Source organism: Archocentrus centrarchus, chromosome 1 (genome assembly GCF_007364275.1).
Source record: "Archocentrus centrarchus isolate MPI-CPG fArcCen1 chromosome 1, fArcCen1, whole genome shotgun sequence".
Lineage (NCBI taxonomy): Eukaryota > Metazoa > Chordata > Actinopteri > Cichliformes > Cichlidae > Archocentrus > Archocentrus centrarchus.
The window spans coordinates 21,715,187-21,728,772 of record NC_044346.1 but is presented as its reverse complement, the minus strand read 5'-3'; positions in this window follow the sequence as shown (position 1 = coordinate 21,728,772).

The following is a 13,586-nucleotide window of genomic DNA, read 5'->3' as shown; positions in this document are numbered from 1 at the left end:
TAAAAAAATTCTAATGTGCTTATATTTTTAGATTATTTTCTTACATTGGAGGTGCAACTGTAATGTACTTGCATGTTTTTTTTTATCACACAAGCGCTTTTTTAACTACAAGTCACACGCATATCCTTAGACTGGGGGAGGAAGCCAGAAACCCAAAGGAAACCCACCCAGACCCAAAGACAAGATTGCAAACTCCACAGAGAAAGGCCCCTACCTTTTGAACCAGAAACCTTATTGCTGTGAGGCGCTAGTGCTAACCGCTGCACCACTGTGCCACTCTATTATAGAGCTCATGTCTGTGTCAAGGCACCCTCAGACCTCTGTATGACCTCTGTTCCTTTTGTGCACCATATATGATCATTCCCATGCTGTTTGACTATTTCACTGGTATTTCAAAGATTAGCCGTTGTCCGTCTCTGTGGGAATACAGGCAATTCTCGTGACAGTGTCCAAGGGCTCCCTTGAACTCCAATTAAAAAAAAAATACACACAGATATGAACACATTCCCTAAAACCACCTTTTTCTTTGTTTTGGATCTAAATCCAGGTCAAAGTTAACGCAGAACAGTTGATGGTGCCAACATTTTATATGCATGTGTTCATTTTGTGTGTTTATTTGTCACCCAACAAAGCTCATAGGTGACATGAGATTTCTGCTGCCACTATGATTGTGCCATTGCCCTGCAGTTTTAAGAATGGCCCTGTGCTACCTCCTACATAGACACATACACATATTTCCTACCTACACACAGTGTTATTATTGTCATCCATCCCTCTTGTGAGCTGTGACTTCCATCAAGCTTGCTATTGTCAGCTTTTCTTTAAGATGGAAAAAACCTCTATCTCTCAGCTGATGTATGGCCCACCCATACAGGCACTTGACTATACCCATCCATATTACCGCTCTAAATGGATTTGCTGTGTGTATGTATGTGTATGTATATATATATATATATGTGTGTGTGTGTGTGTGTGTGTGTGTGTGTGTGTGTGTGTGTGTGTGTGTGTGTGTGTGTGTGTGTGTGTGTGTACATATAATGAAGAATTATATCACTGCCTGAGTGTCACTGTCACCCCGGATCGGACATGAGACACTTATTTCTCAACCCACACACAATGGAGTGGTGTTCTTGTCAATGTAGTCCATACAGGGCAATTTTATGCACATGGCATATTTATGCCAGGGTTATAGAGAATATATATATATATTTTTATCTATCAGTTCTCACCTTCTATATAAATATTAGCTTCTCCTAGCTGAAGTAGTGCTTCTTCTGCATGCATGAGAGTGCTGTTCTGCTTTCACACGTTTTGATAAGTGGCTTCACTTTCTATATGACCTTGGTTTATTGTCCATGGGCCAGAGAAGTTATTAAAATGTTTCTGTGTGTGCTTTGTCTGTATAGATAGTGATGAAACAGAGCTGTGTCTTGCATGTTAAGATGCAGAGAAAGCGCAGAGTGCTTTGTGGGAGAGAGTGCGTAGTCCTTTGTAGAAAATAGATAATTGCAATGTTATTTTTATGGTTATTTATGTTTTATCCCATTCAGCAAGTATAGGTGGCCTGACATGCACTGCCTTCAGTACTAATATAGAGCAGAATAGTCAACCCATCATAATTTCTAGGGCATCAATACTGCAGTTTTCTCAAAGCTGCTGGTGTCACTGAAATATGCACAAAGTTGCCTTTGGTGTTGGTGTCTTCATACACCATTCGTGGCACTATTAGATGCGCATGTAAGCAGGATGGGTGAAAGTGGGGTAATGTACTCGACTGTCAACCAGGAACCTCTGGTTTTGTCTCCCATGTGGGAACTTTGTTTTCACCCGCTGTTTACTTTTTTCTGTGGGTAGGTTATGGTCAGGTATGAGGAGCACAATGTTGTTTTTGAACTGGGCTTTATTTTACCCAAAATTGCTAAACAATTTTACAAATACTCAAATTCAACAAAACTGACCTAACAAATCAGAGACAAAAGGAAACTTAAAATCCTGGCTGATGAGGCCAAAATAGACACACAGACAAATGGATAAAAGATGGATAAACACTAACAAGTTATCTAATTACAAAAGAAAAAAAATGATTTCCATATAGCCTCAATCATACCCAGATGATGTGGCAACACTCAGGATCAATCAGGATTCCCTGTAATTAGACACCTCTATATCACAAGCAAATGTGACATTCGCAGTCTTCTGTCTTCACAGTTTAATATAATAAATTTTCTTGAGTTCAAAAGTGATAATAATACAATGACACTAGACTAAACACAGCTCCAAGTATTCAGGTCCTTAAATTTAAGTAAAAACAGAAGTCTTTCAGTTAAAAATCTTACTAAAAAAAACTACAATATTACTATCAGCAAAATGTAGTCAGCCCTCTCTGAATGAAATGGACTGCAGCTTGGACCATATGCAGTCACATTTATACTAAATTCACTATGACACATTGAAGTACACACAGATGTTAAGATCAGCAAAACAAACTAGTAAAGTAGAATATAAAACAGATTTTCAAACTATTTTACAAACAGTTGTCATCAGCATCAGTAATTTAACTGTCCAAACCATGTTAATTTCAACACAAAGCCCTTAATATATCTCTTTAAGGACTCTTTATGTTCAAACAGTCCTTATAGTAATATATTTAGAGCAAAGTCTACAGTAAGGGAAGTTTGTGTAAAGAGGATGTCAGAGAGGATGGATGGTCAGCAAGATGTCTATATTTTAAAATGGGTGGAGCACTTTCAAAATCCAATTTTCAGCCAGTAGTCAACAGTTTGACTGTTTGTTTTTATCCATAACTGGTTAAATGGAGCCTGTGACTCTAAGACAGATTTTCCACAGATGCATTTTAGGCTTTAGCACTGTTGCCTTTTATTCACTTTGAATGGGGTGACATTGCACTTTGGCAAATTGAATTGTGGATTAACTGCTTTGCTTTGCTCACAGTACTTACGCTGAAAGTTGAGAAAGGTCAGCTTTTTAAGTGCCGGTGCAAGCATCAGATCAAATTTATTTAAATGCGCCAATCAAAACATGTGATGAAAACATCGCTTGAGAGTGTGGTTTCTGCATGTAAGTCTGGCACTAAATGAAAGAGAAGATGATTACTGAAGTAAGTAATCACCATGTTTTATATGAAGAAAGTTTATATAAAACATAACTTGACTCAAGCTAGATGCTAATTGAAGTTTGGCTAATGCTGTGAGCGGCTGGTTGTTGCTATGACATCGAGCCAGCAAGGATACCCCCCCAAAAAACATCAAGCATGCCCACCATCAAGCACTGAGGCTATGCCTACATGTAAGTCTTGCCTGAGGGTGTCAGATTTGAGTGGATCCAAATTTGTTAGGTGGTAGTGTTGCTTACTGAGACATGCATATTTACATATGCGCTGACAGTACACAGCTACCTGCCAAGAAATATAAGCAAAACAACTGGGGGATTTTCTTTTTTATGTGGCAATAAAAGGTACAACAAAAGGAAAACAGTATTTACAACAGTATAATCATAACTAATGTATTTCTTACTTAGAAATTCAGTAAAGGACTGATTACTTGCATTGCAACACTAATATGCTGCTTGTTATGTGTGCTACAGGTAGCTAAAAAGTATAGTGTCAGTGTATTTTCCATCGCAAACTATGTTGGAAAAAAATCCCATCAACTTAATCATTAAAACGCAATGGAGAATTCCAATCATTAGCATCTGTTCAGTATGGGGTGCGGATATTGATTAGATCTTGATCTGTTGATCTGACTTCTAGCATTAGGGCTAAATAAAGTCTATGACATCAGGTTTTAGGGAATATTGACACTTCACAAAGGTAGGGTTATTCCTATTGATCACTTTTGTGATACATTTTTCTCACAGTACCAGTGCCAGGGTGGCTCAGTGGATGAGCAGGCGACCAAATGCCACATGCCAGTGGTGAGGGGAGCCCAGCTTGTTGCCCTTTCCCGTGTGTCTTCCCTTATATCACTCTCCCAACTTTCCCATCTCTCTTTACTGTGCACTATCTAACAAAGGCAAAAAGGCCCAAAAAAATTATCTGTAAAAAAAAAATTTCTCACAGTAAAGCAGTCTGACAAATTGCCTAGTCTCAGTTTCTACTGTTTAACAGTACACATATGCATTAGTAGTGATCACCATATCACCATTAATGTTTTCTATATTGAGTCAAACTGAATATATATGACTGGCAATATACAGTACAGTAAATCTGAGCTCATGATAGAACACTAGTATTCAAATATTGCTAGTACTTTGCACACTTTCATAATATCCCATTCCCACAGAGAGCACTGCAGTAGCGAGTGGAGGGTCTATTTTAAGTGCAGTCAGATAGCTATATGGCATTATGACTATATTTAATAAAAGCCTTCCGAACAGTGAACCACTCCCTGGGGCTATCTACGTTTGACTGGCCATGTCTGTTTCCATTTAATATGAAGTGGCAGACAGAAGACGTGTCATTCTCTTTCCCACTTCCTTTCCTGGGGACATGGATTTAGGAAACAGGGAAAGGAAGAGGAAGAGGGCATTATAATAGTAGGAGTGAGGTGAATGGGACAAGTTAAAATATTTATTTTATTTGCTTCACCCATTCACCTCTGTTATATATGCTTCCCAAAAGGAGCTTCATGTTTATGTCTACATATCATATTCTGCCCTTGAGAAACAAATCATGCTGCATAATTACTTTCTCCATGAAGGATCATTGATCATTTAATTTCACCAATCTGTTCTGTTTTGTTTCCTAATAATTCTAATTCCAGCTATATTTTAAGTATTAGAATTTTTTTGGATGTGTCATGTGGTTTTGAAAGTGCTTGTATTTGGTGCTCATCACGCCACCACCCTCAGTTTTTTATTTCTGTCTTGCCACTGCATAACAATTTCTAATGCTAACTCCTTCCCCCTCGCATTACGCCCGAAGGCTATACTCACGATGTAGCGGTGAATAAAGTACAGTGGTACGCAGGGCATGGCAAAGTGGATGACTCAGTACTAGTAGCTGTAAAGGCAACCCTTATGTATGCTGCACAGTATGGACTTCAACTGAGCAGCTTTGGTCTGCCTACCCACTACTGTGTGGTGTGGGCCAATACTGCTCCACAACATGAAATATCCATGAGTCAGGTTGGGCATACAGATGCCACTGTACCTGCTGAGCCCCTTAACTGGGGGGAATGCCTATGAGTATGCCTATCCTGAAGCCAGAGAGACAGAGAGAGTAAAGGGAAAATGCATCTGTAATCTTGCTGTATGATTGCAGAAAGTGAGTAAGTATTGCATTGTTGGGATTCAAGTGCCCTTGAAAGTGCTGTGTTTAAAAATAGGAAAAAAATGGTTAAAAAAAAATATGTATATTAAATTTAATAAATTTACCCCTGAAAAAGACCATCACATATCATAATAAACAAGCTGACAACCGTTGCTGAAACTAATAAGAGAACCAAAGAATTAATTCTTTTTAAACTATAAAGCCGAAAGTGAAATGATCTGAGCCACTCTAGAAACTGACTGAAAACAAGCTGAACAGAAAAGAATTTTTTAAAACAAAATAAACATTAATAAAATGTCTGATAGAACTATAACTGTGGGGTGCTTAAACATTTAATTATTTTCATTAGATATTTAATCAGAAATACAAGGAGTGCAGGTGTCAAGGCTGCTCTTGCTGCATACAGCAGGTGAAAAAGGTTTTCACAGGACTCTTTGCAGTATTGTGAAAAACTAAGTATACCCTTACTGCTTCCACTGCAGTTAAGAGGGGTAAATAGCAGCCAGGTGCTGCAAATCAAATGCATTTTGGCAGTTTGCTAGTCTGGAGCATTCAGGTGTGTGTTAACACAATGCTACAACTTTCCCAGGAGTGGATGTCCACCAGCAAATTCACCCCAATGTCAGACCTTCCAGTGCTCAGAGAAACTGCAAAGGTTAGGTTTTGAAGAACCATAAGGCTTACAGAACTGACAAAACCAAAGTAGAGATGTTTGGCCATAAATCATAGGGCCACATTTGTCCAAAACCAAACACATATCAGGCATATCGCCACAAACACCTCATACAAACTGTTAAACACTGTGGTGGAGGGGTGATGATTTGGGTTTGCTTTGCAGCCCCGAGACCCCGGGCACCTTGCAGTCATTCAATCAACCATGCACTCCTCTGTATACCCAACTATTCTAGAGTCAAATGTGAGGTCATCTGTTTGACAGCTAAAGCTTGGCCATCATGCAACAGCATGGGTTATACAACATGACAATGACCCCAAGCACACCAGTAAATCTACAACAGAAAAAGAAAAGAATTGAGGTGTTGTAGTGGTCCAATCAAAGTCCAGATCTCAATTCAAATGAAATGCTGTGACAGCACCTTAAGAAACCCGTAAATAAACTCATGCCAGCAAACCTCAAAGAACTGAAGCAATGTTGTAAAGAGAACTGGCCAGAATTTCTCCATGACAAAGTGAGACTGATCATACATGATCATACAGTTATACAGAAAATGATTACTTCAAGTTATTGCTACCAAATGTGGTTATACAAGCTACTGAATTGTGGGTTGTACATAGACTGTATAGAGTCCTGCGAAAGGCTGTTGTTTTTTTACATGACTGTATGTAGGTGTTTGTGTGGTAGGAGGTGTTTAGCAATGAAAGTATCAAATCAGTATGGTAATATTACCCATATGATGAAGCATGTAGAAGAGGGAGGTTGAAAAAAGCAGCAGAATGGATAAAGAGAAAGAAGAAGTCTTAAGAAAAGATAGATGGCATGGCAGAGAGGTAGACTGAAAGGTAGAGAGTAGCAGTAGGCAAGAGAAATGGTTTGCAAGAAATTTAGAATAAGGAGGGGAATGAGGACTTGGGAGGGAGGCGTACAGGAGGGGAGGTCAGAGGGGAGAGCAGCAGGTACGGTGTACATCTGTCACCTTCTGCTCCTACGGGCCAAGAATGCCCAGGAGGAGCAGGAGAGGAGGAAGAGGAGCAGGAGGCGGCACAAGGAGCAGAATGACACCAGCATGAGGAGCATTACTAAACAGGCCTACCTTTATTTTGAAGCTGACTTCAAGAAATTTCTAACCACTTCATCTAAAGTAGCTCTGAAATGCTAAAAAGCTTGCCTCTGAATGGAATGTAATCCATATTGTTTGGTATCTCAGAATGCATATGGTACAGTAGCGGAGTATTTTTTCCTTGAAATGTTCTTATATTGTAAAGGAAGACAGAGCACAAAAAGAGGTGAGAGAAAAGGACCTTAAGAAAGGAGGTGAAGCTAAGAGAAAAGAGAAAACGGCATCGGTGGGAATGGGAGCCACATAGGCACAGTGTTCATGATTCTACTGAGGTTGACGCTGTCCCAGAAACTTATGAATAACATCACTGTGTGTCAGCTGGGCTCTAAGTGTGTGTGTGTCTGTGTCTGTGTGTGTGAGATGAAGCAGAAGAAGTCAGGGGCTTAGCCACTGTCTATCGTGCAGGGCCTTGTCTTCCTAAAATCCGCTGGGATTGTGAGTGAAACAGAAATGACCCAGAAAGCTAGGACACACAGCTGTACAGACGTCAGAATATCAAAGGAGCAACTCAGTTTACATCAGTCTCTGCAGAGGTTGACTTTATCTCCACAAGTCATTTACATGTTTAGTACAATAAAGAGGATAAACAAGTGAGCATCCATCATGTACTTTGTGGATTAGCTTTCTTACATTTCTTATATTTTTAACAATTTATATATATCATGTTATATAATGAGGTGTTATATATGTTATATAATATAATGTTATATAACTGACACACCAGTAAAGTACAGTAGCAGATAAATCTTACATCTGTCTATATCAGCTGAAAATGCCTCAGTCAAATTTTTACAACCCCACCCCCACCCCCACCCTTTTACCTTAGAATATATGCAGAATATATGATTACTGCTATGTAAATAAAACTCAACATGTATTTATTAAAATGGCATGTATTTAACAAAATAGGCTGTTTTGAGAACTGATTCATTGTGACCAGAGTAGGTGGATTTTGTTCTCTTTAGTATCCCTTTTGAAATCCATGAAGTCCCAAAGGATGACTCTTTAATTCAATCAAGTATGATAAGAGCGAATGGTTGTGTGAGGTTATTGGGGGATGGGAAAGCCATACCATCTGTGGCCAGATATGTTTGCATGCGTCTAGCATAAGGTGTAACCAGAGTGTTTATGATGCATGTGTAGTACTGTGTTCCTAATCTGTTACACATCATTAACCATAAGAATGTTCAGAAAGCTGAAGTGAAATTAAGTGACTTTGGTTTGATTTTCAGAATCCACAAAATGCTGAATGATTAAATTCAGCTTCAGTCCTCCAGCAGCCTCATCAGTGTACTGACTGATGCAGTCACATATGGTTGCACTGAGGGAAGGGGGAAAAAAAACGTGGAAAAAAAAGCATAAATGAAACATTTGAGATAATCTTTATTAATGATTCAACCTATTTCTTTTTATTGCTGTTCTCTTTATTTATTTACTGGACCTTTATTGTTTATTCATGCACTAACATTTCAGCAAGCATGTCATTTTGAACTTGAAACAAAACTAATCGCTCAAGGAAAGCAATTTATCGGTTTCAATTTCAGTCCGATACGGCTGAGCAAATCAATGTGCAATATGATAACAGAGGCACAGATTCAGGTCAGTGGGCTTCCACATCCCAATAATCAAAGAGATTGAACTACACTAAAAACTGAAAGATATTATCTAGTTGTGATGGAAGTGTACTAATTGTCTGGGTCATAGGCATGCATTTATTAAAGTACTTTGGCACCAGTACTTCACACTGACACACATATTGATTTTGTGATAGGACATATAAGTCAGCACTAATTTCTGAAAGAATTAGAACTCAGCCCTTAGCACCACCTGCTTTGCAATGCAACCCTGTCCACTGAAATGCTTACAAGCATTGGACATCCACTGACACATGTCTGGGAAAAACCTAAATCAATGGAATGGTTAATTGGAAGTGTGAACGTGCATGTGAGCTTAAATGAAAGTCTTCAGTGTAAATGTGATTCATTGATAGCTATCCAATAACAGATAAGGGCCACTGCAAAAATTCCAGTACAAGCACTGGTGAATGATTAACGACAAGGTGGCTGTGTGTGTATGTAGTTTGCGACTGTTGCATGTTGCAAGATTTGTGTGTGCATGTGTGTGTGTGTGTCTGAATCGCTTGCTAAAAAGCCCAAGACCACTGTGAAGGATCTAACCGTTCAAAATGATCAGTATGAACACATTCATGCTATCGCAGTTGATAAGAATATATGGAATTTCTTTTGTGTTCTAATAATAGAAAAGAAATAGTTTTTATTTCTTATCTTGCTCTCAGTTTTTGTGTTTCATCGTTACCTTCTAATGTAGTCCAACACATAATATAGTCCTCCCTTGCTCCTGCTGTCTCTCTCCTCACCCCCATGTTGGTGGGGTCTGGTTCTCTGTGGTTGTCGGGGGTGGGGGTTTGCCTGGTGTGCCTGTCCTGGTCTCTCCATGAGGTGTGGCTTATCATGGTGGGGCGTGCCATGGCAGCTGTGTGAGGCTCCGTTTTTGCATCTGCTGTGTTGTCTACTGGCTGGGTGGGGTGGGGGGTGGCACAGACGTTGGGGGCGGTACGGCCAGAGGATGGGTGGAGGTTGAGGTCCTGCCAGCTTGGCTTTGGGGGGGACTCTTCCTTTCCTTTTCCCTGAGGGTCCTCCCTGCAGGCCCCTGTACCTGGCTCTCTGGGGACTCTGTTAGGGGCTTGGGTGGGCATCCTGTGGGTCTGGTTGTCCTGTACTGCTGGGCTGGTTGTGCTGGCTGGTGTCTTTCCTGGGCTTTGGGACTGTTCGCTGTCTCTCGACTTGTGTGATGCTGTGGGTTCCTCTTTCTGTGTGCTGCCTGGGTGGGACTGGGATGTGCTGTGTGGCCTCTGCTGTGTCTTGGCTAGGGCCCCAGTCACTGGTGGAGACCTTCCTGCTGTTTCTGGCTTGGCACGCAGGTGCCCACTGTTTCTTGGTTTTTGCGGTAGGTTGCATCCACTTGGGGTTTCTGTGGGCTTATGTGCGTTCTTATCACCACTCTGTGTTATGGACTCTGGTGATTCTGGTGACTTTGATAAGAGTGGTTTTGTTTCTGCTAGTTTCTTAACCTTGTTTAAGTGCATGGATACTCGGTTTCACTGAAATGCATTTTGCTGCCCCTTGAAGGGATTTGGGAAAGATCACACGCATGTCCTCATATGTCCTTACAGATTCACGTGGCACACCACACACACACACACACACACACACACACACACACACACACACACACACACACACACACACACACAATGTATCAAAAGAAAGCCAGGTGACAGTTATCTCAACCTGTAGCTGATGGCACATATGGTATCTCTGCTTCCTACCAGTTTCCATCTACAGGATCAGGGCACCTGTCAATATTTTCCTGAGGCCCTTATGAAAAAAAAATGTAGTCCAACACAATTATCATGTTTTTTTCCTGAATTATGTAAATGTAAGTTGCCAAAACATAGAAACACAGTGGTATTTAAAAACAAAAAAACACATACTATAACACATACTATACTATGAATGGCTTCAAAAATGTCTACTGAATTGACAAAACATTCATCTGACATTACTAAAAGTTTCATTTTTAACTTCTTTCTTTATTTAGTTTGTTTGATTTTATGTCAAATCATGCATGCAAATATTTGCATTAGCAAATTTCTAATTGGCATCTCTGGTGATTTAAACTGCTATCAGATGGGAAGTGGTAAAGAGTACCTCAGTTAAGGAAAAGGGTGTACAGAATCTATAGCATAAGACTAAGTGAGAGAAATTACAGGATGCAGCAGAATAATTATTTTATTTCAATGATCATATTTTCATTTATTGAAACCCTAAAATCTTAGTTAAAAATAACATTTTAATTGGGTCCACAGTTCATGCAGCATGCATGCAGCAAGCTTGGTCTCGTGGGCTACCAATACACAGTCATGCTGTAAGTGAAAAAACGTATTAGCAGTTTTGAAAGCAGTTGTTTCAAGAAAATAGTAGTTCATTAATAATCGCTATGAAGAAAAATGGTCAGCAGAAGGATTCTACCAGCAGGTCAAACTTCTAAAAATCTGAAATGTCTAAGATTTAGATATTCTTAAAGTTGTACTCAACACGTTCTGTGTCCTTAAAAAATATGGTTGTGAAAATGTGTACATATGAAGATATAAGAAGCTGTAATAGAAAACAATAAAAGTTCAGTGTCTAAAATTAGTAATGGCCATTAAAAATACAATATGTATGTGACAAATTTGTTATGTAATATATTATTTGAGAGCTGCACTGACTGTAAATGAAACTTTTCATAAATCTGGTGGAGAAAGTATAATAACTAGACTGTCTGATTTGACTGTATGACTTTATTTTGCTAGCACTAGTTTATGTTTAATAATTGCTCCCATCGCTCTACACTCATACATAAAGTACAGGAGCTCATCCTTCAGTTGATTTATTGGGGTGCTGTTTTATGTTTGTGGCTTCCATCAGTATCCATCAGGACCTTTGAGGTCTAAGCCCATTGCTTGTAACACAGCAGTTCAAAGACAGCATAGAACTATAAGTAACACACTCTTCTGTTCAGCAGCTGCAGCCAGCAGAGACCACAAAGACAGAATCACTCTCCTCTGGTACTGTTTAGTCTCAAAGTCTGTAGTGTTAGATAATTTAGCAGCCCACAATCCAGACTGTCTGTAACTCAGGTCTGGGTCTGGAGCCTGATCTTTAGTGCAGGATGGGGGTGAAATGAGAGAAGTTGGAATCAGGTTTCTTGCTTGTCCACAGGAGCGGTAAAGAAAAACACACTTCCATCATTTCAAGAAGCCTACACACACACACACACACACACGCACACACACACACACATTCTTACACACTGATACACCTCTAGCGTAACTTCCTGCTGTCTCACTTTGTGTACTTTATACATGGGGTTGAAGGGTGGGGAAAACACAGAGTTGGTCACTGTTTGTTTTCGGGGCGGGGGTAAGATTTATGTCTTCAATACACATCATCCTTTAAGACCACCATGTAACCAACAACCTTGTGCACACATGCACCACACAATACAATGTTTACTTGTAGTCCAGGTACTGTGTGGCTTTTCAAAAGATGACATTTAGTTAATGTTGAAATTTGTATTCAAGATGTACTGTTTACATCAGATAGTAAGTCTTTTAACCTAAGTGACACATTCGTGAATTTAAAATTGTGCAATCAGACAACTTAAGAACGCCTGTTTCACAATCTGATTTGATGCCATTACATTGATTGGTGATCAGAAGGCCTTACTCTAAGAATGAGAATCACTGCACTTACAGAAAAAAGAAAGCAAAATGTCACTGTTCGGCTTTCATCAGTGTCACGACTTAATTAGAAATTTTAATAAGGAAATATAAAATCTAGTCAATAGGCACATCTGTGCTCACAAATAATAGAAACATATATTCAGACTCCAGTTAAATGTTGCCTGGAAGAATATTGATGCAAACTCCCATTCCAGTCATTGTGGTGATATAGATAAATCATCATGAAGTGGCAAAGACCCACAAATTTTTAAGAAAGCAATTTTGTGTGAGTAACACAAAGTGTGTGAGGCTGTACAGTAGATTAACCAGTTTAAAATCTTGTTGAATTCTGTGTTGAATTATTTGTGAAACTTTCTCCTTCAATTTAAACAGAAAAAAAGATGAGTAGATGCACATCATGAAACCACCATCAATCTTAGATTTTAAAAAATGCAGCACATCTCAACAAAAAGGTTGGTAACCTAATTGGAGCTACAAGGATTTGTGAACTGATTCTTTCTTAAAATACAGGCTGATTTTCATGCAAGGCATAATAATCATTATCTGGCCAAATGTATTTATTAAATGTTGTTACAGTAGATGTCTTTCTGAAAGGGTTGTGACTAAGTTAAAGGATTATAATTCCTACATTATTATCCTCTTAAATGTCATGTGCCAACACACTGCAGAGCAACTAACTGAACTCTAATCCCAGAGAGGTAGGTTATCTCTTCAACAGTTTTAAATCCAGACTTCATATGGTCCTGGATACTGTGGGTCTTCTGTAAAAGAAAGCCTCAAATCAGAAGTGCTTGAGTCCCTGGTACAGTATAACGCACAAACACACAGCTTAAACCAGATAACCCGTAAGCTGGAGAGGTAATGGCATCTCTGTAATTTAGAAGATCTTCATTTAGCCTGGAAAAATAACTTGGTGCTCTATAAAAAAAAAAAAAAAGAGTAAAGCTAGGATGTCTTCCTATTCATCACTGATTGAAGAAAATAAGAACAGCCTTAGGTTTCTTTTCAGCAGTGTAGCCAAGCCAACAAAGTCAGAGCTCTGTTGAGCCGAGTATTCCTTTAACCTTAATTAGTAAATTTTACTCAGAGAAAAAAAATATTTATAACCATCTCACAGACACATATTTTTATGTACAGCTACTTTCAATACTACTGATATTTATTTAGACTCTTTCTCTCCAATTATCTTTCT